This window comes from Hordeum vulgare, chromosome 3H, assembly GCF_904849725.1.
Source record: "Hordeum vulgare subsp. vulgare chromosome 3H, MorexV3_pseudomolecules_assembly, whole genome shotgun sequence".
In the NCBI taxonomy this organism is placed as follows: domain Eukaryota; kingdom Viridiplantae; phylum Streptophyta; class Magnoliopsida; order Poales; family Poaceae; genus Hordeum; species Hordeum vulgare.
Window position 1 is genome coordinate 430,476,479 of NC_058520.1, and position 11,507 is coordinate 430,487,985.

The following is an 11,507-nucleotide window of genomic DNA, read 5'->3' on the forward strand; positions in this document are numbered from 1 at the left end:
GAAGCAATTTGTTGCTCTCTTGGACCAACTAGGAGAGGCTAATGACCTCATTGAATCTCATGATGAAACTATCTCCAAATTACAAGGACATAGTTGTGACTATGCCAATGAGATTGTGTATCTTTCTATTGCTCTTGAAGAAGAGCAAGGACTTCGTTTGACTCTTGAGGAGTCACACAATGATGACCTTTCTAAATTAAAGAAAGATCTTGATCATGCTCTTGTGCTTACTCGTGTGCTCCAATCCGAAAAGGTTGCACTTGGGCTTGATCATGTTAGACTTTACGAAGAGCTTGCAGCACTTGACAAGTCTCACAAAGGCCTTGAAGATTGCTCGTGCCTCTTTAAAAGAGTCTCATGCTCAACTCCAAGTAAAACTCACTAAGGAAATAGCCACTTGTTCTGCATTTGTTTTAGTTGATGATGTCCATGCTACTAACCCTTGTTGTGAGCATGCACATCTTGTGGAGGGAACACCAAATTAAGAGAGAAGCTTGAGAAAGGCCTTGTGACATCCATATAAGGTGAAAAGAATCTTAATGACCTTTTGAACAATCAAAAGGAAGTGGTTGAAAGGAAGGAGTTGGGTTTGCACCCAAGTCCAAGAAGAACAAGAAGATAAAGACCAAGCAATCTCCCGAGCTTATTGAAACCTTTCTTAAAACCGAGGGGGGTACTCATGAGAATAAAAAGGACCATGCTAAGGGTGGTAATGCCAAGAAGGGCAAAACTCCGCTTCCCAACACAGCCGATGACTTTAACCCCTCTTATGTTTTATGTCGTGCTAGTGATGGGAATGTTTTTGCTAAATTTGTTGGTTCTCCTAATGAGTACATTTAATGGTCTATTTGGGTTCCTAAGACCCTTGTTACTAACCTGAAAGGACCCATTAAAGAATGGGTACCTAAATCCAAGCATTGATCTTATGCAGGAGTTTGCTTCTGGTGGGGTGTCATGGTTGCTTGATAGTGGAGCAACAAATCATATGACAGCAAGGACTTGGTGGTGGACGTTCATACCGACACATCCATTTCCACCCAAGTCTCCTTTGGTGATGATGCAATTTCTAAGGTATTGGGTCTCAACAAGGTGGTAATTTCTCCGAAAATTACCATTGAAAAGGTTACGCTTGCTGAGACCCTCACATGCAATTTACTTTCTGTTCATCAACTTGCACTTATGGGTTTTAGTACCTTTTTTGGCATTGACTCTGTGGCCCTTTTGTGGAGCAAGACTCTTAAAGTAGCTTTTGTTGGGCATGTCGAGAACGGTCTCTATGTGGTTAACTTTTCGGAGCGACCTACTAAGACCGCGACTTGCTGCTACTGCAACAAAAGACCTTCCAACGGCGCCAGAAACACGTGCTGACGGGAGACTGTTCTTGTCTTGATTCTCCTTAGCAACGGCACCAGGAATCCTTCTGCTACGGCTACGCCTTTAGGGACTTCTTAGGAAAATATGCAAAGGATTTCCCCGTGACCTTGGAGCCTTGCGTTGGTGTTCCCTCGAAGCGGAAAGGGTGATGTAGCGCAACGGTGGTAAGTATTTCCCTTAGTTTTGAGAACCAAGGTATCGATTCAGTGAAGGAGTATCACAAGTGCCTGCACGAACACAAAGAACCTGCTCCCAACGCTATGAAGGGGTTGTCAATCCCTTATAGATTGTTCGCCAAGTGAGAAATGAAAGCAACAAAGTAACAAAGCAAAGTAAAAGCGAAAGTGGAAACAATAGGTGTGAATAGACCCGGGGGTCGTAGTGTTTACTAGTGGATTCTCTCATGAAAGCAAGTAGATGGTGGGTGAACAAATTACTGTCGAGCAATTGATAGAACCGCGCAAAGTCGTGACGTCATCTATGGCAATGATTATATCTATAAGCATCACGTCCAAAACAAGTAGACCGGTACTTTCTGCATCTACTACTATTACTCCACACGTCGACCGCTATCCAGCATGCATCTAGTGTATTAAGTCCAAAAGAACAGAGCAACACCTTAAGCAAGATGACATGATGTAGATGGGTAATCTCATATCAGTGAAAGAGCCCACCTTGTTACCCTTGATGGCAACTACTCAATGTGTGCCTTGCTGCCCCTACTGTCACTGGGAAAGGTCACCACATGGTAAGAACCCAAAACCAAGCACTTCTCCCATTGCAAAAATCATAGATCTAGTTGGCCAAACAAAACCCAAGACTCGGAGAGACTTACAAGGATATCAAATCATGCATAAAAGAAATCAGCAAAGACTCAAATATATATCATAGATAATCTGATCACAAATCCACAATTCATCGGATCTCGACAAACACACCACCAAAGAAGATTACATCGGATAGATCTCCATGAAGATCATGGAGAACTTTGTATTGAAGATCCAAGAGAGAGAAGAAGCCATCTAGCTACTAACTACGGACCCATAGGTCTAAAGTGAACTACTCATGAGTCATTGGAGGGGCGATGATGACGATGAAGAAGCCCTCCAACTCCAAAGTCCCCTCCGGCAGGGCGCCGGGAAGGGTCTCCAGATGAGATCTCGCGGAAACGGAAGCTTGCGGCAGCAGAAAAGTATTTTCGTGGCTCCCTTGATTTTTTTTCTGATTTTTAGGGAATATATAGGCGCAAGATCTAGGTCAGGGGGCACCAGGGAGGCCACAAGCTTGCCCACCGCCGCCTCCCCCTGGTGGCGGAGTGGGGGCTTGTGGGCTCCCTGCAACCCTCCTGGCTTGGCCCACAGGCCCCCTGATCTTCTTCCGTTCGGGAAAAAATCATTTCTGGGATTTTATTCCGTTTGGACTCCGTTCCAAAATCAGATCTGAAAAGAGCCAAAAACACAGAAAAAACAGGAACTGGCACTTGGCACTGAATTAATAAGTTAGTCCCAAAAAAGATATAAAAGGTACATAAAACATCCAAAGATGACAAGATAACAACATGAAACCATCAAAAATTATAGATACGTTTGAGACGTATCAAGCATCCCCAAGCTTAACTCCTGCTCGACCTCGAGTAGGGAAGTGATAAAGAATGAATTTTTGATGCTTTCATGCTACCTAGCATAGATGTCCTTTGTAACTCCTCTTATGTGACGTGAATGTTCAGATCCATTAGATTCAAAACAATAGTTTGCTATTGACGTGGAAACAATACTAATTCAAGCAAACTAGCAAGGTAATCATGAACTTTCAAAATAACAAGGCCAAAAGAAAGTTATCCCTACAAAAGCATATAGTCTGGCTATGCTCTATCATCATTGCACAACGAATTTAAATCATGCACAACCCCGGTATTGTCCAAGTAATTGTTTCACACCTTTACTTTCTCAAACCTTTTCAACTCTCACACAATACATGAGCGTGAGCCATGGTTATAGCACTATAGATGGTGCGGAGTGTGGTGGAGGTTGCAAGACAAAAAAGGAGAAGATAGCCACATTAACTAGGCATATCAATGAGCTGTGGAGATGCTCATCTATATATATCAATGTGAATGAGTAGGGATTGCCATACAAATGATGCACTAGAGCTAAGAGTATGTGAAAGCTCTTAAAGAAAACTAGTGGGTGTGCATCCAAGTTGCTTGCTCACGAAGACCTAAGGAAATTTTGAGGAAGCGTGTCATTGGAATATACAAGCCAAGTTATATAATGAAAATTTCCCACTAGCTATATGGTGACGACAAAATGAGAGACTCTCAATCATGAAGATCATGGTGCTTAATATGCACAAGTGTGGAAAAGTGGTAGCATTGTCCCTTCTCTCTTTTTCTCTCATTTTTTGGTGGGCTCTTTGGCCTCTTTTTTAAATTTTGGTGGGCATCTTTGGCCTCTTTTATTTCCTCACATGGGACAATGCTCCATTAATGGTGATCATCACACTTTCAACTCAAAACTTAGAGCAACGATGACTCTATATGGAATGCCTTCGGTAGTGTACCGTGACAATGATCTAGCATGGCATAGACATTAATGGAAACATCATGCTAGCTATCTTACGATCATGCAATGGCAATGTATATGTGGTGGCACATGTCATGGTGGTAGTTGCATGGAAATATATCTCGGAATGACTTTGAAAAAGCCATAGTAGGTAGGTATGGTGGCTGTTTTGAGGGAGGCTAATGGTGGGTTTTGTGCACCGGCGAAAGTTGCACGACACTAAGAAGATAGTGATGGTGGAAGGTGAAAGTGCATCTAAACCATGGACTCAACATTAGTCATGAAGAACTCATATACTTGTTGCAAAAGTTTTATTAGTAATCGAAACAAAGCATTCAACGCATACTCCTAGGGGAAGGGTTGGTAGGTATAAACCATCGCGCGATCCCAACCGCCACGCAAAGGATGACAATCAATAGACTAATCATGCTCGGATTTCATCACATAGCGGTTCACCATACGTGCATGCTACGGGAATCACTAACTTCAACACAAGTATTTCTAGATCCACAACACCTTACTAGCATGACTTCAATATTACCATAACCACAACTCAAAACTAATTGAGATGAATCAAACTTCTCTAACTATCAATGCACATGAAGGTGGATGTTTTCGTATCCCTTTGGATAACTACCCCTTTTGAGACTACTTTCAAAGCATATATCAACTACCAAGCCACGCACCTCTGTGCTCTAAAAGATATAAGTGAAGCACATAGAGCAAAAGTATCTAGCTCAAAAGATATAAGTGAAGCACATGTGAGCTGAATTGTCTACCAAAATATATAAGTGAAGCTCGACAAAATCATGGTGTGTGCATGTCTCTCTCTCTAGGTGTGCAGCAAGGATGATTGTGACACAACAAACATAAAAGACTCCTACAATACAAGACGCTCCAAGTAAAAAACACATAACATGTGGTGAATAGAAATATAGCCCCAAGTAACGTTACCGATGGATTGAAGACGAGAGAGGGGATGCCTTCCCGGGGCATCCCCAAGCTTAGGCTTTTACGGCATACTTGAATCTCTTGGGGTGCCTTGGGCATCCCCAATCTTGAGCTCTTGCCACTCTTTATCTCTTTGTCCATAAGAACTTCACCCAAAACATGAAAACTTCACAACACGAAACTTAAACAGAAACTCGTGATAACATTAGTATGAGAAAGCAAACCACCACTTCCTTAGGTACTGTAGCAAACTTAAATTCTACTTGTGCTGATGTTGGGTTACTGTATTTTCAATCCTCCATGGCTAATAGCCCCCGATACTATCCATAGTTTCATCAAAATAAGCAACCAACACAACAAAAACAGAATCTGTTAACAGCAGACCAGTCTGTAGCAATCTGTATATTTCGTATACTTCTGTTACTTCAAAAATTCTTAAAAATTACGACAGTCTGAATAATTTGCGTAGAAATCAGCAGCAAGAACAATCAACTCAAAAGCTCTTACAGAAAAAAATGAAAAGTCTTTTCGTGAGCAGAAAGTTTCTGTCTTTTCCAGCATGACCAAACGATCATCCCCAAGACTAATCATAACGGTTTTGCTTGGCACAAACGCAAAAAGAAACACAAAAAAAAACAATCATAACAGAATTATGAAAGTGTGGAAAACACAAAAAAAAAGGATAGATTCATTGGGTTGCCTCCCAACAAGCGATTTTGTTTAACACCCTTAGCTAGGCATTCAATGATGCTCTCACAAAAGACAAGAATTGAAGCACAACGAGAGCATCCTAAAGCATGTGAAAACCACATCTAAGTCTAACATACTTCCTATGCATAGGCATTTTATAGGAAAACAGATTGTCAAGACAACCAATAGTTGCCATATGCAAGGAAGAAGAAAGAGACAATAGCAATCTCCAAATAACGAGAGGTAATTTGGTAACATGAAAGTTTCTACCAAAATATTTTCCTCTCTCATACAATTACATGTGGGATCATAATCGAATTCAACAATGTAACTATCACATAGGATATTCTTTTCATGATCTACATGCATGCAAAGTTGACGCTCTTCAAAAATAGTGGGATTATCATCAACTGAAGTCATGACTTCTCCAAACCCACTTTCAATATTATTGCAAATATCATATTCATCATGAGGTTTAAACAAATTTTCAAGATCATAAGAAAGATCATCACCCCAATCATGATTATTGCAATAAGTACTGGTCAAAGCAAAACTAGCATCCCCAAGCTTTGGGTTTTGCATATTTTTAGCATGATTGTCACTAATAGGATTTATAGTGAAACCATTGCAAACATGCTTTTCATCCAAGGAGCCCTCGTGAATCACTTCATGAATTCCTTCATCCCGATTTTTAGATTCATGCATCTGACGCAAAACTCCATAAAGATAGTCAAGTGCCCTCAACTCACTAGCAATTCGTTCCACATAAGTGGGTCTCTTAAAGAGATTAGCTAGTGGATGAGGATCCATATCAATAGATTTTCAGCAAGCGAAGATGCAAGCATATTGAGGGCACATGGCACTCGAGCAAAGGAAAGGCAAACGAAAAAGGCAAACGAAAACGGAAAATGTGAAGTGGGGGAGAGGAAAACGAGAGGCAACTAGCAAAAAAGTAAATGCAGGAGATGAGTTTGTGAGACCTACTTGGATAGATCTCTCCTCCCCGGCAATGGCGCGAGAAATACTTCTGCTACTGCAACAAAAGACCTTCCAACGGCGCCAGAAACACGTGCTGAAGGGAGACTGTTCTTGTCTTGATTCTCCTCAGCAACGGCACCAGGAATCCTTCTGCTACGGCTACGCCTTTAGGGACTTCCTAGGCAAATATGCAAAGGATTTCCCCGTGGCCTTGGAGCCTTGCGTTGGTGTTCCCTCAAAGCGGAAAGGGTGATGTAGCGCAGCGGTGGTAAGTATTTCCCTTAGTTTTGAGAACCAAGGTATCGATTCAGTGAAGGAGTATCACAAGTGCCTGCACGAACACAAAGAACCTGCTCCCAACGCTATGAAGGGGTTGTCAATCCCTTATAGATTGTTCGCAAAGTGAGAACTGAAAGCAACAAAGTAACAAAGCAAAGTAAAAGCGGAGGTGTAAACGATAGATGTGAATAGACCCGAGGGCCGTAGTGTTTACTAGTGGCTTCTCTCATGAATGCAAGTAGACGGTGGGTGAACAAATTACTGTCGAGCAATTGATAGAACCGCACAAAGTCGTGACGTCATCTATGGCAATGATTATATCTATAGGCATCACGTCCAAAACAAGTAGACCGATACTTTCTGCATCTACTACTATTACTCCACACGTCGACTGCTATCCAGCATGCATCAGTGTATTAAGTCCAAAAGAACAGAGTAACGCCTTAAGCAAGATGACATGATGTAGATGGACAATCTCATATCAACGACAGAGCCCACCTTGTTACCCTTGATGTCAACTACTCAATGTGTGCCTTGCTGCCCCTACTGTCACTCGGAAAGGTCGCCACATGGTAAGAACCCAAAACCAAGCACTTCTCCCATTGCAAAAATCATAGATCTAGTTGGCCAAACAAAACCCAAGACTCTAAGAGACTTACAAGGATATCAAATCATGCATAAAAGAAATTAGCAAAGACTCAAATATATATCATAGATAATCTGATCACAAATCCACAATTCATCGGATCACGACAAACACACCGCCAAAGAAGATTACATCGGATAGATCTCCATGAAGATCATGGAGAACTTTGTATTGAAGATCCAAGAGAGAGAAGAAGCCATTTAGCTACTAACTACGGACCCGTAGGTCTGAAGTGAACTACTCACGAGTCATTGGAGGGGCGATGATGATGATGAAGAAACCCTCCAACTCCAAAGTCCCCTCCGGCAGGTCGCCGGGAAGGGTCTCCAGATGAGATCTCGCGGAAACGGAAGCTTGCGGCGGCGGAAAAGTATTTCGTGGCTCCCTTGATTTTTTTCTGATTTTAAGGGAATATATAGGCGCAAGATCTAGGTCAGGGGGGCGCCAGGGAGGCCACAAGCCTTCCCACCGCCGCCTCCCCCTGGTGGCGGAGTGGGGCCTTGTGGGCTCCCTGCTGCCCTCCTGGCATGGCCCACAGGCCCCCTGATCTTCTTCCGTTCGGGAAAAAATCATTTCGGGGATTTTATTCCGTTTGGACTCCGTTCCAAAATCAGATCTGAAAAGAGCCAAAAACACAGGAAAAACAGGAATTGGCACTTGGCACTGAATTAATAAGTTAGTCCCAAAAAAGATATAAAAGGTACATAAAACATCCAAAGATGACAAGATAACAACATGAAACCATCAAAAATTATAGATACGTTTGAGACGTATCACTTGCCTAATGGCTAAAGTTGATGTGGGATGGCTTTGGCATCACTGGCTACCCCATGTCAATATGAGATCTTTGCAAAGTCTCCTCAAAGGGGATCACGTTTGTGGACTAAAAATGTGAGTTTTGCGAGAAATCGTGCTTGGAGTGCCTGTATTGAAGGGAAGATTCATGAGATAGCTCACCGCCCCACGACTACCATCTACTCAAAAAGGACCTTGGAGCTCCTCCAAATGGATCTCTTTGGTCCTCCATCCTATGATAGTCTTGGGGGGAGTATTGCTTGGTTATTGTGGATGATTACTCAAGATCTACTTGGGTATACTTTTTCAAGAGAAAGAGTGAGACTCAACAAACCGTCATCGACTTTGCTAATGAATCTCAACGACAACATAATGCAAAGATATTGATGATCAGAAGTGACAATGGCACCAAGTTCAAGAATTACACCTTAAATGAATTTCTGAGTGATGAAGGAATCAAGCATCAATACTCTGCACCTTAAGCTCGATAACAAAATGGTGTGGCAAAAAGGAAGAACTAGACGTTGATGGACGCGGCAAGAACCATGACGGCGGATTTTAAATCTCCGTACAACTTTTGGGCTGAAGCCATCAACACCGCATGTCATGCATCCAATCGGCTCTACCTTCGCAAAGGCTTGAACAAGACTCCATATGAAATTCTTACCGGTAACAAGCCCAACCTCAAGTACTTCCGGGTGTTTGGCTGTAAGTGTTTCATTCTTAAGAAAGGTGTTCGATTGACTAAATTTGAACCTAGAGCTCATGAGAGCATATTTGTTGGTTATGCTACAAATTATCGCACCTACCGTGTCCTCAACAAGTCCTTAGGGCTCATTGAGGAGACGTGTAACGTGGAGTTTGATGAGAATAATGGCTCTCAAGTGGAACAAAGTGGTCTTTGTGATGTAGGTGATGAAATTTCTCCCCAAGCCATAAGAAGAATGGGTTTGGGACACTTCCTGCCCGTTGAGGAACCCCTTGTGGCTAAAGGAGAAGGGCAGGGTTCCACTCATGTGGAACCATCACCAACGCAAGACCCACACGCTTACGAAGAACAAACTGAAGGCCCTCAACCCTGTGATCTTGATCAAGGAGAAGACCAACCTCACGATGGTACTGCACCAAGTGATGTCCTTGAACAAGCTCACCCCTCTGAGGATGCTCAAGATCAAGAGCAAGATCAAGATCAAGAGCAAGCTCAAGAACAAAACCAAGCTCAAGATAAAGGGCAAACTCGCAAAGGCGGTAAAGGTCTAAAGCAGTCTCCTCAGCTTACCCCTGAGGAGATTCAAGAAAGACGTGCTGCCAAGAATACCAAAAAGCTCATAAAGAATTCTCATATACTGGAGAATGTCTATGGCAGCTTAAAAAGAGGGGTAACCACTCGTTGTCAATTAGCAAACTTTAGTGACCATCATGCGTTTATTTCTTGCATTGAATCCCTAAAGGTACAAGAGGCTCTCGAAGACATGGGTTGGGTTGAAGCCATGCATGAAGAACTCAACAACTTCAAGCACAACAAAGTGTGGCGATTGTTGCGAAGACCAAAGGAGAACTACAATGCCATTGGGACAAAGTTGATCTTTAAGATAAAGCAAGATGCAAACGGTGTCGTCACTCGTAACAAGGCAAGATTGGTAGCACAAGGCAATATTGGTAGCACAAGGCTACTCCCAAGTCGAGGGCATCGACTAAACCATTGCTCTTGTTGCTCGCCCTGAATCTATTCGCATGTTGCTTGCATTTGCTTAACTTCAAGTTATATCAAATGGATGTGAAGCGTGCATTTCTTAATGGTCCCCTTAAGGAGTTGGTATATGTCAAGCAACCCCGAGGGTTCGAGGATCCCAAGTTCCCTAATCATGTTTATGTTCTCGATAAGGCACTCTATGGCCTTAAACAAGCCCCACATGTGTGGTATGAGCACCTTACCGAGATGTTACATGACCGTGGATTTGAAGTTGGGAAAATTGACCCCACACTTTTTACTAAGAAGGTCAAGGGGAGTTTGTTCATATGCCAACTATATGTTGATGATATTATCTTTGTTCTCCTAACAAAGCTTTTAATGACGAATTCTCCGCACTAATGACTAAAGACTTTCAGATGTCTATGATGGAGACTTGAAGTTTTTCCTTGGATTTGAAGTCAAGGAACCTCCATCGATCAAGCAAAATACACTCAAGAGATGTGATACGTCTCCGTCGTATCTACTTTTCCGAACTCTTTTGCCCTTGTTTTGGACTCTAATTTGCATGATTTGAATGGAACTAACCCGGACTAACGCTGTTTTCAGCACAATTGCCATGGTGTTGTTTTTGTGCAGAAATAAAAGTTCTCGGAATGTCCTGAAAATTTACGGAGATTTTTTCTGGAATAAAGAAAAGTACCTGCGCAAAGATCCATCAGAGGGGGTGTGCCAGTGGGCCACAAGCCCTTGGGCCGCGGCCACCCCCCTAGGCCGCGCCGTGAGGGCTTGTGGGGCCCACGTGGCACCACCGCCCCCAAACTCAGCTCTATCTCTTTCGTCTCGCCCAGAAAAAAAATCAAAGAGGAGGTTTCATCGCGTTTTACGATATGGAGGCGCCGCCACCTCCTGTTCTTCATCTGGAGGGCGGATCTGGAGTTCGGTTTGGGCTCCGAAGAGGGGAGATCGTCGCCATCGTCATCACCAAACTTCCTACATCGACAATTCCATGATGCTCTTCATCGTTCGTGAGTAATCTCATCGTAGGCTTGCTGGACGGTGATGAGTTGGATGAGATCTATCATGTAATCGAGTTAGTTTTTGACAGGGATTGATCCCTAGTATCCACTGTGTTCTAGATTGATGTTGCTACTACTTGGCTATGCTTAATGCCTGTCACTAGGGCCCGAGTGCCATGATTTCAGATCTGAACATGTTATGTTGTCGCCAATATATGTGTGTTTTAGATCCTATCTTGCAAGTTGTAGTCACCTACTATGTGTTATGACCCGGCAACCCCGGAGTGACAATAGCCGGAACCACTCCCGGAGATGACCATAGTATGAGGAGTTCATGTATTCACCGTGTGTTAATGCGTTGGTCCGGTTCTTTATTAAAAGGAGAACCTTAATATCCCGTAGTTTCCATTAGGAACCCGCTGCCACGGGAGGGATGGACAATAGATGTCATGCAAGTTCTTTTCCCTAAGCACGTATGACTACATACGGAATACATGCCTACATTAGATTGACGAACGGGAGCT